This window comes from Cherax quadricarinatus, chromosome 56 (assembly GCF_038502225.1).
Source record: "Cherax quadricarinatus isolate ZL_2023a chromosome 56, ASM3850222v1, whole genome shotgun sequence".
NCBI classification, from domain to species: Eukaryota; Metazoa; Arthropoda; class Malacostraca; order Decapoda; family Parastacidae; genus Cherax; species Cherax quadricarinatus.
Genome location: NC_091347.1, coordinates 7,667,707 through 7,680,425, shown reverse-complemented (window position 1 = coordinate 7,680,425; position 12,719 = coordinate 7,667,707). Strand labels below are relative to the sequence as shown.

Below are 12,719 nucleotides of genomic sequence, written 5' to 3'. Positions count from 1 at the left end.
ATCTCCGGCTAACCGGTTTTCCTGAATTCTTTCATAAATATTACCTTGCTCACACTCCAGCACAGTCATAAAAACCACTTGCCACCACTCTTATCTAACACGCTCACATACACCTGCTGGATGTCCAAGCCCCTCTCAAAAGAAAACACTCCTTTACTCCCTCCCAACCATTCCAAGGACGTCCCCACTCCTCCTCCCCTCCACTACATATTCTTGCACCCTCCAAGTCAACTTATTTTGTTCCATCCTCTAGAAATGTCCAAATCACCTCAACACCTCTTCAACCCTCTGGATAATACTTTCAGTAACTTCGCACCTCTTAATCTCCAAACTACTAATACTCGACATAATATTCATGCCACACATTGCCCTCAAACCTGACATCTACACTGCCTCCTCACTGCAACATTCACAACTCATTTTTCACACACATATAGCAGTGTTGGTACCACTATACTCTCATACATTTCCCTTTTTGCCCCCATGAGTAACGTTGTTTCTACAGATGCCTCAATGCACCACTCACCTTTGTCCCTTCGTCAGTTCTATGGTTCACCTCCTCTTTCATAGACCCATCTGCTGACAAGTCCAACTCCCAAAAATCTGAACTCATTCACTTCCTCCGTACTCCCTCCTTTCAATTTGATAACCAATCATTCCTTAACATCAAATTTTTTGTCACCCTCATCACCTTGCTCTCTCATATGTCCATTTTTTATATTCTTTTATATTCCGTCCTAATTCGTCCACCAGCCTTAGCAATTTCTCTTCAGAATCTCCAACCTTGTCATCAAAAAAAAAAAAAAAAAACTCTTCCCAAAACCTAAGCATTCGCTTTTTTTTACAGCCCCATCTATAAATGTGTTAAATAGCCATGGTGACATTACGCATACCTGTCTAAAGCCTACTGTTACTGAAAAATAATTCCCCTCTTACATACCCTGAGCCTCTTAACTGCTTTCAGTAACCTACCACCCATCCTGTACTCTTGTAACATGTTCCACATTGTTCCACTATCCACTCTATCATACAATTTTTCTAAGTCCATAAATACAACGAAAATTTCCTTACCCTTTTCTAAATATTGCTCGCTTATATGGTTCATTGTTGGTATAAACCTTGGTAATAAATACCGACAAGTTGGTTTAAAAAGACACGTAAGCAAACACTATGACATATTTATTAGAAAACGTTTCGGTCTTGGGACCTTGATCACTCTCCGCCTATATATATAATGCCTTTCTACCTCTGTATGTTAAAAGTGATCAAGGTCCCAGGACCGAAACGTTTTCTAATAAATATGTCATAGTGTTTGCTTACGTGTCTTTTTAAACCATGCTTCATTGTAAACACTTGATCTACACTTTACCCTTCCTAAAACCTCCTTGTTCATTAGAGATCCTACTTTACGTCTTACCCTTAATTCTTTCAGTAATAACTCTACCAAGCACTATCTGATATACTCAACAGGCTTATTTCCCCTATAAATCTTCCGCTCCACTTTATTCTTTTTTTTCTTTAAACAAACGAAATATGCACGCTCTCTGTCCTTAGGTACCTTTCCCTATTTCAGATATTTATTGAACAACTGCACCAACCAAAACTATATCCCCACCAGCTTTTAAAATTTCTGTCTTGATCCCATTAATCCCGGCTGCTTTACCCTCTTTCATTTTATCCACTGTCTTACGCACCTTCCCCACATTCGCATCTGGCTGCTCCTCGCTCTTAGAACGATCAACCTAGTTAAATGGCTATATCCTTGCCTATGTCACAGGCGTCTGCGGATCATTTCTCGGGTGATTATCTCAGTAAATAATGTTTTACCTCCCTGGAAAGTGAATGAAATCACTACCTCCCTCTCTTAACATTTAGCATTTCCTCAGAATATTCCCTCCATCTTCCCGATACCTCCAATTCACTCCCAATATAATAACTCTCCTCTTCTGTTTTACACTGTCAAATCCATGCGTTCCCTAGGCTTTCTCAACTTATTAATCTTCAAAACTTTTTCTTATCAGCAAAATTTCTTGACCGCATCTCACCCACTCTCATTTACTCTTTTTTCTACGTTCCTTTTCCAGTCGCTTAACCTCTCGTTTTCTCTCCGTCTACTCCTCACTCCTCATATCATTTCTGCTTTGTAAAAGCCTCATATGCTAACTTTTTCTCTCTTACCACTCTATCTCATTCCACCAGTAGCTCCTCTTGCCTCCCGCACCCACCCTGTTACCAACAAATAAGGGCAACACTGCTGTGTGTAGAGCAAAGCTTTCTTGCCAAGCTACGTTACGCAAAGCTCTACTTCAAGCGACACCTCAGCTATAAATAAAGCTTGACTCTGTACATAATGATGAACGGCTTACTCTCCTGAAGCAGCTTAAAGCTGGGTTTTCATAGTGGCTTACTCTCCTTAAACTGCTTTAAGTAGGGTCTTCATAATGGAAAAACCTCAGAAACATATCAATGTCACAGGAATTCTTCGTCAGAGCGGAATTTATGACGCTACAAATAAGCACAATTAGCACCCCAGACACGTTACCTCACCCAGAGACGCTGGACACTAACCTGACAGGTTGGGTGAACTACCTGACAATGTTAACGTCACGACATCAAATTATGTACTATTAGTTCCCTTCCAGGGAGGGTCTCCGACCCCACGAGTGGCTCCCCGTCGAAGGAATTGACCTTGACCTCCCTTTCCTTACATCGAACTTGATTGCTTCCTTCTCCCCGTGGCTTCCTATGACGCTCTAGAATTACGTATTTGCTCCGTTAATATAACTAACAATAATACCTACTATCATTAGTAATTAACACATCAATAAACGAAGACTGGAAGCTGACTAGCGTTACTCCAGTATCCCTGAAAGGAATACATACATGAAAACAAACCATACCACGGGCGGGACTTGAACCCGCGGGTTCAAGTCCCGCCCGTGGTATGGTTTGTTTGCAAACGTGTCATTACGATTTCGTGAGTCAATACATACATGCTTTGTTATGAAGTTCAGGGAGACGTAGAAGGTTTAAATACCTGTATAGGGGTAAATGTAAAGTTATTTAAAAATAATTCACCCTAAATCCACTCATATTTCCTAAAATTCTACAGAAAATGGTCGGTACTTTAGATCTGATCATCAGGAAGGACAAACTCGCCTCTAGATAAATATACATATACTCTTCATATTATATACAATACAAAACCTGCCTTCAGTACGTTTTAAATATTACAAAATAACACATTAGTACACTGCTGCTAGTTAATTAAAGTTAGGCCATATGAATACACATACCCACAACAATGGGCCTCCATCCCCTCCCCCCCCCTACGTCTACCTGCTTCAAGCCTGCTGGTAAAAATAACTATTCTGTACTCGCCACAACTCACACAGGCCCCACATAAGTACTAGGGTCATGCCCATGTCAAGGCCAACTTAAGAGTACAAAATCCCAAAAATAACCTATGACCTAAGCATTACAACAAAAAACACCGCACACAACACATGACATCTTATCAGTGACTGCTAGTCACTCCCAGTTCATCGTCTAATACCTGTCCAACTGGCCGTGTCTAATGCCTGTCCAGTTAAGCGCTGGCCGTCTATTACGTGTCAACACAAAGCACTGACATTACTTATATATTTATGGAGCACTTTTTCCTTAAAATAAACTCCTTATTTAATATACAGTTTATTACAACAATGCAATATCCTGCCAAATATATATAATATATATAATATATATATATATATATATATATATATATATATATATATATATATATATATATATATTCAACAAACTCGCCGTATCCCACCGAAGCAGGGAGGCACTCCCCCCCCCCTAAAAAAAGTTTCTCTTTTTAACTTTAGTAATGTATACAAGAGAAGTGGTTACTAGCCCTTTGTTCCTGGCATTTTAGTCAAGAGCCAAGGTTTGTTGAAAGAAAGAAATATATGTAATATATATATATATATATATATATATATATATATATATATATATATATATATATATATATATATATATATATATATATATATATATATATATATATATATATATATATATATATATATATATATATATATATATATATATATATATATAGACACACATATAATAAGACCACGGTAAACATGTTATATTCTGTATCCGGACTAAACTCGAGAAGGCACCTGTTTGACCATGTATGTAGTGTGTTATGGTCTTTATGTGGTTTATCGCCATCGTTTCCTGTTCTTACTTTTCTCATAAGTTGTACATCATCCGATAATGGAGATATAAAAGATTTGATCCCCTCAGGTAGGTCGTTCATGCCTATTAGGAACAGTAACAATTCTAGTGCTGACTCGAAACATCTCTCTTGCTGATGTCTTATCATTTACTGCTGTTCTCTGTTTTCTGCCTATCTGGTACTCCCTGACCCACTGGAGCACTCTGCCTTTTAACCCTACTTATTTTTCCATTTTTCTGGTACAGTATTATATAATTTCCTGCAGTCGAAGAAAACATAGTCTATTCAACCTTGTGTTTCTTGTTTTTACTCTGTAACACTTACACAACACCAGCAAATTCTTTCTAACAAAGAAAGAATTTTCCATTCTTTAATCTCTGCTGGTTTTTCGTAAAAAATCTCCTCTTCTGAGAGCTTTAATAAACTTTTTACTAGTATCTTCAGAACCTCTGACAGTATGTATCTTAGAGATGCAAACCTAGTTCAGAGGCTCTTTCCTGTCCCCATTTTCTTATATGGGAATCACATTTGCAAGTTTAACGATTTTCTGGCATTAGGATTGATTGGAGAGATTGAATACTTTTATGTCACATAGAGGCTCTGTCACATTTTTCAGCATCCATGGAGATATCTTACTTGGTCCCAAAGCTTTTGTTAAATCAAACTCACTTAGTAGTTTAATAACTTTTGTTGTACTAATGTTTTCAAATTTATCTTATTCTGGTCCAACTACAATTCTTTCACATAACTCTAAGTCTTTGTGTGTGTATGTGTGTGTGTGTGTGTGTGTGTGTGTGTGTGTGTGTGTGTGTGTGTGTGTGTGTGTGTGTGTGTGTGTGTGTGTGTGTGTGTGTGTGTGTCTGTCTGTGTGTAAAAAACCCTCTTTAAATGTTTTGTTAAGTATCTGTCATTGTCCATCAGCATTCTGTTTTGTTAAGTATCTGTCATTGTCCATCAGCATTCTGTTTTGTTAAGTATCTGTCATTGTCCATCAGCATTCTGTTTTGTTAAGTATCTGTCATTGTCCATCAGCATTCTGTTTTGTTAAGTATCTGTCATTGTCCATCAGCATTCTGTTTTGTTAAGTATCTGTCATTGTCCATCAGCATTCTGTTTTGTTAAGTATCTGTCATTGTCCATCAGCATTCTGTTTTGTTAAGTATCTGTCATTGTCCATCAGCATTCTGTTTTGTTAAGTATCTGTCATTGTCCATCAGCATTCTGTTTTGTTAAGTATCTGTCATTGTCCATCAGCATTCTGTTCACTTCCGCATTATCACCTGGTCCTTCACAATTGTCTGTTTTCTTAAGTGACAGTAGAACAAGTTTAGTTCTGTTCTGGTCTTTGATGCTATGCCATTTTCGAGTTGCCTTTCAGCTTCCTTTCTTATTCGGGTGTATATATTTCTTTCTCCTACTTGATACAGTTTTCTACAGTTTGATTTGTTCTGTATTTCTTGTAAGTTATCTTGCATCTTCCTTTGGTCTCTTTGCATTCCTGGTTGAAATATGGACTTTTTTTTTTTTTATTTTTCACTTTCATGTTTGGTACAAATTTATTTTTTGCCTCTTCGTTTTTTTTTTTTTTTTTTTTTTTTTTTTTTTTTTTTACCTCCATCCCCTCAAGGAAGGTTCCTTGATGTTGGTGAGGGGCTCTTGATTTAGGGAATTGGATCTGTGCTCCAGTTCCCCGAATTAAGCCTGAATGCCTTCCACATCCCCCCCCCCAGGCGCTGTATAATCCTCTGGGTTTAGCGCTTCCCCCCTTGATTATAATAATAATAATAATATTACCTCCATCCATTCTGTCAGGTTTTCCCCTCGAATTCCTTTTCCCATTGCACTACTTTCAAAAAATAACATTCTGTCATAGTCCTTCCTTCTCTAGTCTCCTTTTCTTCTACGCCTCCATTTCTGCCTCTTCATTCCTATATAAACCCGGCACTCGAAACTGTGTACCTGTAAAGTGAATATGGTAATAACTGTAACCATAATTTTTAAAGAGGTGGACCGGTAAGCCAGTGGAAGGCCTCGGTCAGATGACCAAAAGCTCAAGCTGTGGGTCATCATATGATTTAGACCCGCGTCAGAAAATATCTTGTCCTGTTTCCTGACGAACCTTACCAACCAACCAACTCTGTACCACATGATCACTAGCGCCTAGTGGCTCTCCATAAATAATTCCAGCTGTGCTATATTCATTGTGTGAAAATAAGGTCATGTCTTTCTGGGTCATCTCTCCGCGTTCTTGTTGTTTTCACATGTCTGAAAAAATTTTCAACTTCTCTTACTTTTCAGTCTCCATGTTTCTGGGCCTCTATTGGGTCCCCTATTTTCCTAGCCGATCTCCATATGTTAAGCAAAAGGACACAGATGCAACTAATGTGACATTTTATTGTGGCAACGTTTCGCCCTCCAGGAGCTTTATCAAGCCTTGATAAAGCTCCTGGAGAGCGAAACGTTGCCACAATAAATTGCCACATTAGTTGCATCTGTGTCCTTTTACTTAACATATTGTCGGTAATTCTACCAATATTAATACAATCTGCATATGCTGAAATAGCCTAGTCCCTTGGGAAGCTTTTCACTCCTCACTAGGACTCCAGTAAGCGTTATGCTAAATTTATTAATAGTTTTGTGATATAAAATAAGCTGTATATAATGTGGAAAAAGAGGTCATTGTTTTTGTACATTAAGTCGGCGTTTTGTGGTGGTTTGATGAGTGACGTCACTCGCCACTACACCAGTCTTGCAATATGGCTGCTGTCTGGGGACACGTAGGCGTTTGTGTGTTATTTCGCGGCGGTGTCCAGGCCGTAAGTAATGTATGATATTTATTTTATGCTAACGGAGGAACTAGGAGGTGCCTGGTCCTGGTGTTTACGTGGGGAGAGTGTGAAAAGCAAGAGAGAGCTGAAAGAATAGCGTGTTTACTGGCAGGTTGTATAATGCCGGCCCGCTGGCCACACTATATTTTTTTAATTTTCTTAAGAGCCTTCTTAACCACTTGCTATGAGTGTAAGGGTCTATAAACTATGGTTTTTGTGATACGTATTGAGGGTGGTCTGTAAACTATAGGTTTTGATGGCGATTCAGAGTAAAGTGTTCTGATGTATATTACGAGTTAAAATGTTTATTTTCTTAGTATAGGTTAAATTTAACCTTCCTTGAGGATCAAATATTAGTTGGAATCACTGAATTGGACACCTTTTATTTATTTTTTTTTAGTTTACGAGGGAGTCTGGCCCTAAGGGTGATTCTTAATTTGTTTGGTGAAGGTCAGTGTGTGCCCCCCCCCAGGCAGTTGTTGACCCGTAGAGGTCACACTATCGTAAAAATAAGTCAGTCTTATTCTGACAGTACTTTCCCTTGTTTTATATTGTTTGGTGGTGGATTACGCCATGTAACATAGTTTTTGTTCCTGGCAAGTGTTATTTTTCTAACTTTTATTGCAAAACTATAGAAACTGCCCATTATTCCTTTTAATCTTTGCTTTTGTGGCTTACAGGATTAATTTTTGACAAAAAAATGGCTAAATTTCAGTATTTTATGCTAGTTTTGGATGTAAAAAAATACATTAAATCAACATTAATAAAATAAAATTTACTCAAATTTTATTTTAAACTTTCTGAAACATTTACAAAATTAAAAATGAGCATTTATTCTAGATTTGCGAACATGCAACAAATCGCTTTCCCGTTTAAACCCCTAAATGTAGTCTCCCATCATGTTTTCATTATAAGATCCCTGATATCTGTGTTCGAAGTCCAATATATCTTGGTGGAAGCACATCTCTTGCTCCTCTGAGTATGCTTCTATATTCTCCTTGAAATTGTCAAGATGGGCATCAAGGATATGGACCTTAAGGGACATCCTACAGCCCATCTGCCCATAGCTTTTTACCAAGGTCTCGATAAATTCCGCATAATTGTCAGCCTCCTTGTTGCCCAGAAAGCCCTGTGCTACAGCAACAAAACTCTCCCTGGGTTCCTTTTCCTTCTCTGTGAGCTTTGGAAATTCTGAGCACCCCATGATTTTCCTGACTTGTAATCCAGTGAAGATGCCAGCCGTCACCTTTGCCTCTGATAGCTTGGGAAAGAAGTCTTGAAGATACTTGAAGGCTGCAGACTCTCTGTCAAGAACTGTAACAAACTGTTTCATTAGCCTTAGTTTGATGTGTAATGGAGGGAACTGAACCTTTCGAGGATCCACCAATGGATCTTCTTCCTACTAAGAACTCAGTCCTTTGAAGCCAGTGCTTCCTCTGGCAATGTCCCGTTCTGCCTCTACTATTCCAATGACAGAGATAACAAGGAAACTTGGTAAAGCCTCCTTGGAGTCCCTTCAAAAATTCCAAGATTTTGAAGTCTCCAATAACGTCTCAGCCATACTTATCATAGTTCAAAGCTTCCAGTAGAAGTTTGACACTATTGTAGTCCTCCTTAAGATGCACTGAATGAGCCAAGGAAGGAGATAGATACTTGTTCCCATTGTGCAAAAGTACAGCTTTTAGGCTTCTGGAGGATCTGTCAGTGAAGTGTCCACTCATCTGGATTGCATGCAACTCCAATTGCATCAAACAGATCTGATACATCATTACAGTAGCACAACCTGTCTTCATTAGTGAAGAAGCTTGAGAAATGTTGGTGACATTTTCTTTGGCTTGTCACTTGCACACTTTCATCACTAAGTCCCACTCCTTGTGCCTTGAAATCAAAAGCTCAACATTTGACTTTGTCAAACCAAGATCTCTGATGAGGTCATTGAGGTCTGTTTAGTTTGGGTAGTAAGGATTCCTCCCAACAGCTGCATCTGTGAGACCATAGTCTTGTTCACTGTGCTCTTCATTTTCTGATTTGCTGCTTCCTTCTTCTGACGGTTGACTTCTTTCTTAAGGTGAAGGTACAGGAAGATCAGTACTGTGTGGTACTGGTGCATTAGAAGAGGGAAGATCTCGATAAGAAATGGCATGTAAATTTTTCCCAGTTTGGCGTATGGAAGGATCCACCAGGCAGAAGTAGCAGTTGGTTGAGTGATCAGTGGGTTCACACAATATTCTAGCAACACCAAACTTCATGGCTCTTTTTTTCCCTCCTTTTTACCGTCCTGTAAATGAACAAAAGAATTAGTTTCTGTTACATCATTTCATTTAAAAAATGTTCCTATTCAAGATTTTATCCTTCATATAACTAATAACTTTTTTACATTCCAATATTTTCTTACAATGTTTACAAGCAAGATGAGGTGCCCAGATCTTGTCTTGGTCCCCAACTGACATGCCAAAATATGCTTCTTTGTAAGCTTCACACATTTTTTTAGATGCTGTTACAGAGAACTCTTCGCTCTTGTCTTAATGAATTGACCACATATGTAACAGAATGCATCTGGAGGATAAGATTGCAGCCTCTTGATGCCATTTCACTTCTTCTGATGTGTCTTCTCAGGTAGCCAAAGCTGAACTGAATGGTGGTTTGTGAGCCCCTGTTTTTATAATTGCCAAGCAAAACCCTAGAACATAATAGTTTTATATCAGTCTTTCTTGAGTGTTCCAGATGTGTCCTGACCACAAAAGCAAAGTTCTGGGATCAAATTTGCTTTTTTAAAGTTGGTTTAGTTATAAAGAATGGGGAAATGATGCTCATTACCTAGTAACACGACAAAAGTAAAATTTTGTTACATAGTGTTATAGATTACTCTATCATTTTTTGTTTCTCTGGACATAACAAGAACAGCTATACAATCCCTGAAATTCCATGTGTTTTTATAAAGGTGATTTCTGATCATCAGTGCTACTCTTCCTCCGGCTTTGTTTTCTTTTTTCTTATTATTTGTTAACTCTCTGGAAATGTTGCATTTGATGTTATTTCTCAGAGCTTTGTCTCTAATAGCTATAATGTAACGGTTTTCTTCCCGATCGGAGATAATTGCCCTAATTATTGTTCCATTACTTTGCTGCTGCTGCTGCTGCTGCTTTCTCCTTACCAATGACTTCCTTTCTGCTTTTCTTTCCTCCACCACAATGTCGTCTTTGACATGGACTATGTCGGACTTGAAAGATCGCCTTTGATTAAGTTTTCTTCTCATGACTAGGTTCCTTGTTTCCTGCCTCATAAATAGTATCCAAAGAGGTTATGCCCCTCCTTCTACATAAGATGTTAAAAAAATTGAAGATGCTGCTAGTCTTAAGCTGCTCCCATTACTTCCATCATCAGGTCTCCAGATTATTGTTCTTCCTTCTGTCTTATTTCCTGTGCGTGTACGTTCTCGTCTGTATGTTCTCGCTTATGTTGGGTTGCAGGAGTTTAATCTCATTTCATAACTACTCAAGAATCTCAGTGCGTCATCGAGGACTGTCTGTCCCCAGGATGCTACCAACACCAGAACGACTGTACTGTCTTCGCGCCTATTACTGGGTTCACTATTGACTTGAAGATCCCCATCGTACCTTTTCTTAAAGCTATGTACGGATACTGCCTCTATAAAATTCACTGTTCAGGTCGTTCCGCTTCTGACCTCTCTAAAGCTGAAGAAATATTTATCTCTGTGACTCGTCTGTGTTATGAACTAATGCAGTTTCTGTTTCCTGTCTATCGAACAGAGTGTATCTGTCCACCGCATCAGTTATCCTTAGAATTTTGTACGTCGTTATCATATCACCCATAGTCCTCTAATGCCGACAAGTTTAGCTAATTTAGTCCCTCCTTGATCAGGTGTGGGCTCCATGTTAGTGCTTCTTACTCCAATATGCGCCTGACATCTTAGATTTGTGAGACAAGCATTTCCTGAGGCATTCATATTTTATATGTAAACCACAAATTGTAATTAATATTCTATAATTGCAATTAATATTCTCCACATTGTAATCTATTTAGAGAAATAAATGTTTCAATTTGTTTCAATTCAGTTTCATTGTGTACCTCAGACGATGTGTTCCTACTGATGTGTTTGCAGTCTTCCTTGTCCATCCTCGATGTTCATAACTTTGCATTTGCAGAGGTTAAATTCAAGTATCCACTTATCAGACTACGTGTGTGTGTGTGTGTGTGTGTGTGTGTGTGTGTGTGTGTACTCTTGTACATTTATCTCGTGTAATCGTAGTGGCTCAGTCTCAGCTCCTGGCCTCGCCTTTTTTGCTGGACGATACTCTTCAGGCCTCTAAAGGCTTATCGTACCTCTTCCTAAAGCTATTTATGGATTCTGCCTCTACACTCCATTATCCACGTGGTTCTACTTCCTCTATAATCGCCTATATGTGGTTGCAGGGGTCGAGTGTGTCCGCGCACGTGCGTGTACATGTATGTGTGCACATTTGTGTGTATTACTAGAGTGTTATTAAGTCTATGTGCACACGCAGGTGGTTAGTAATAATCCCCTTAACCTCCTGTTATCACTCGTAATTTGGACTAACTCCGGAATATATCATATCCAATTACTCTATTGCAGTTTACTGCAGTGACAATTATGTAGCAAAAATGGCCCATAAATGCTACTCACACCTCACGGAATTTCAAATTCTTAGAAAATAAACACCGGGCACGCGCACGCACCCACGTACGTACGTACACGATGTTAATTCTGGCAATACACGATCGAATGATTGACAGTGAAAGTGTACGCGTTTCCACTTTCGCGTCAACGTACCTCGGTGGAAGATGGCAGGTTTGCTAAACAAATTTATATATATATATATATATATATATATATATATATATATATATATATATATATATATATATATATATATATATATATATATATATATATGCAAAAAAAACACTCTGAAAGAATAGAGAAATTCCAAGCGCCTTCGTGACTACTCACATTATCAAGGAACTATGAAAGTGAAGCATCCAAGGAAGCTATATAAGGGGTCCGGCCAGCACCTCACTATCAGATCCCACAACGGTTAAACACGTGACGATTCCAATGCTCTATTTATTCATGTAAGAGATTTTAACCATCCAATTGATTTTCAAAAAGTTGAGAAAGTAGTATCAAGCAAGTCCATGGTCGACAGGAATATAATTGAATCTTGCTTCATAAAAAGCAGTTTTGACAATAATATGAATATTTCCTTTGGTTTATATAAATTAGATCCATTTATAATTAATAGAATTTGGGTAGAATTTAATAATACACTGGACAAATAAATAGCTTGGGGGTGAGTTTTGCAAAGGACCTATCCAAGTTGGCTCGCCGCGCGTCACGTGTTTAACCGTTGTGGGATCTGATAGTGAGGTGCTGGCCGACCCCTTATATAGCTTCCTTGGATGCTTCACTTTCATAGTTCCTTGATAATGTGAGTAGTCACGAAAGCGCTTGGAATTTCTCTATTCTTTCAGAGTGGTTGTTTTGCATATTTTGAAATCACCTGTTTACTGTGATCTTATTGCATATATATATATATATATATATATATATATATATATATATATATATATATATATATATTTATATATTATATATATATTATATATGT

General features: G+C 38.2%; 2 protein-coding genes across 2 annotated transcripts in view; one reads left to right on the top strand and one right to left on the bottom strand.

Moving 5' to 3' along the window:
• LOC128700671 (neurotrimin-like) overlaps positions 1 to 12,719 on the bottom strand; it is a 388,655-nt gene that overhangs the window by 341,803 nt on the left and 34,133 nt on the right. The window lies entirely within an intron of this gene.
• LOC128700672 (pyrimidodiazepine synthase) overlaps positions 6,985 to 12,719 on the top strand; it is a 640,204-nt gene continuing 634,469 nt past the window's right edge. Inside the window, exon 1 of the mRNA XM_070097054.1 lies at positions 6,985 to 7,056. The gene's annotated coding sequence lies outside the window, so the exon portion shown is untranslated. The remainder of the gene's footprint in view (positions 7,057 to 12,719) is intronic.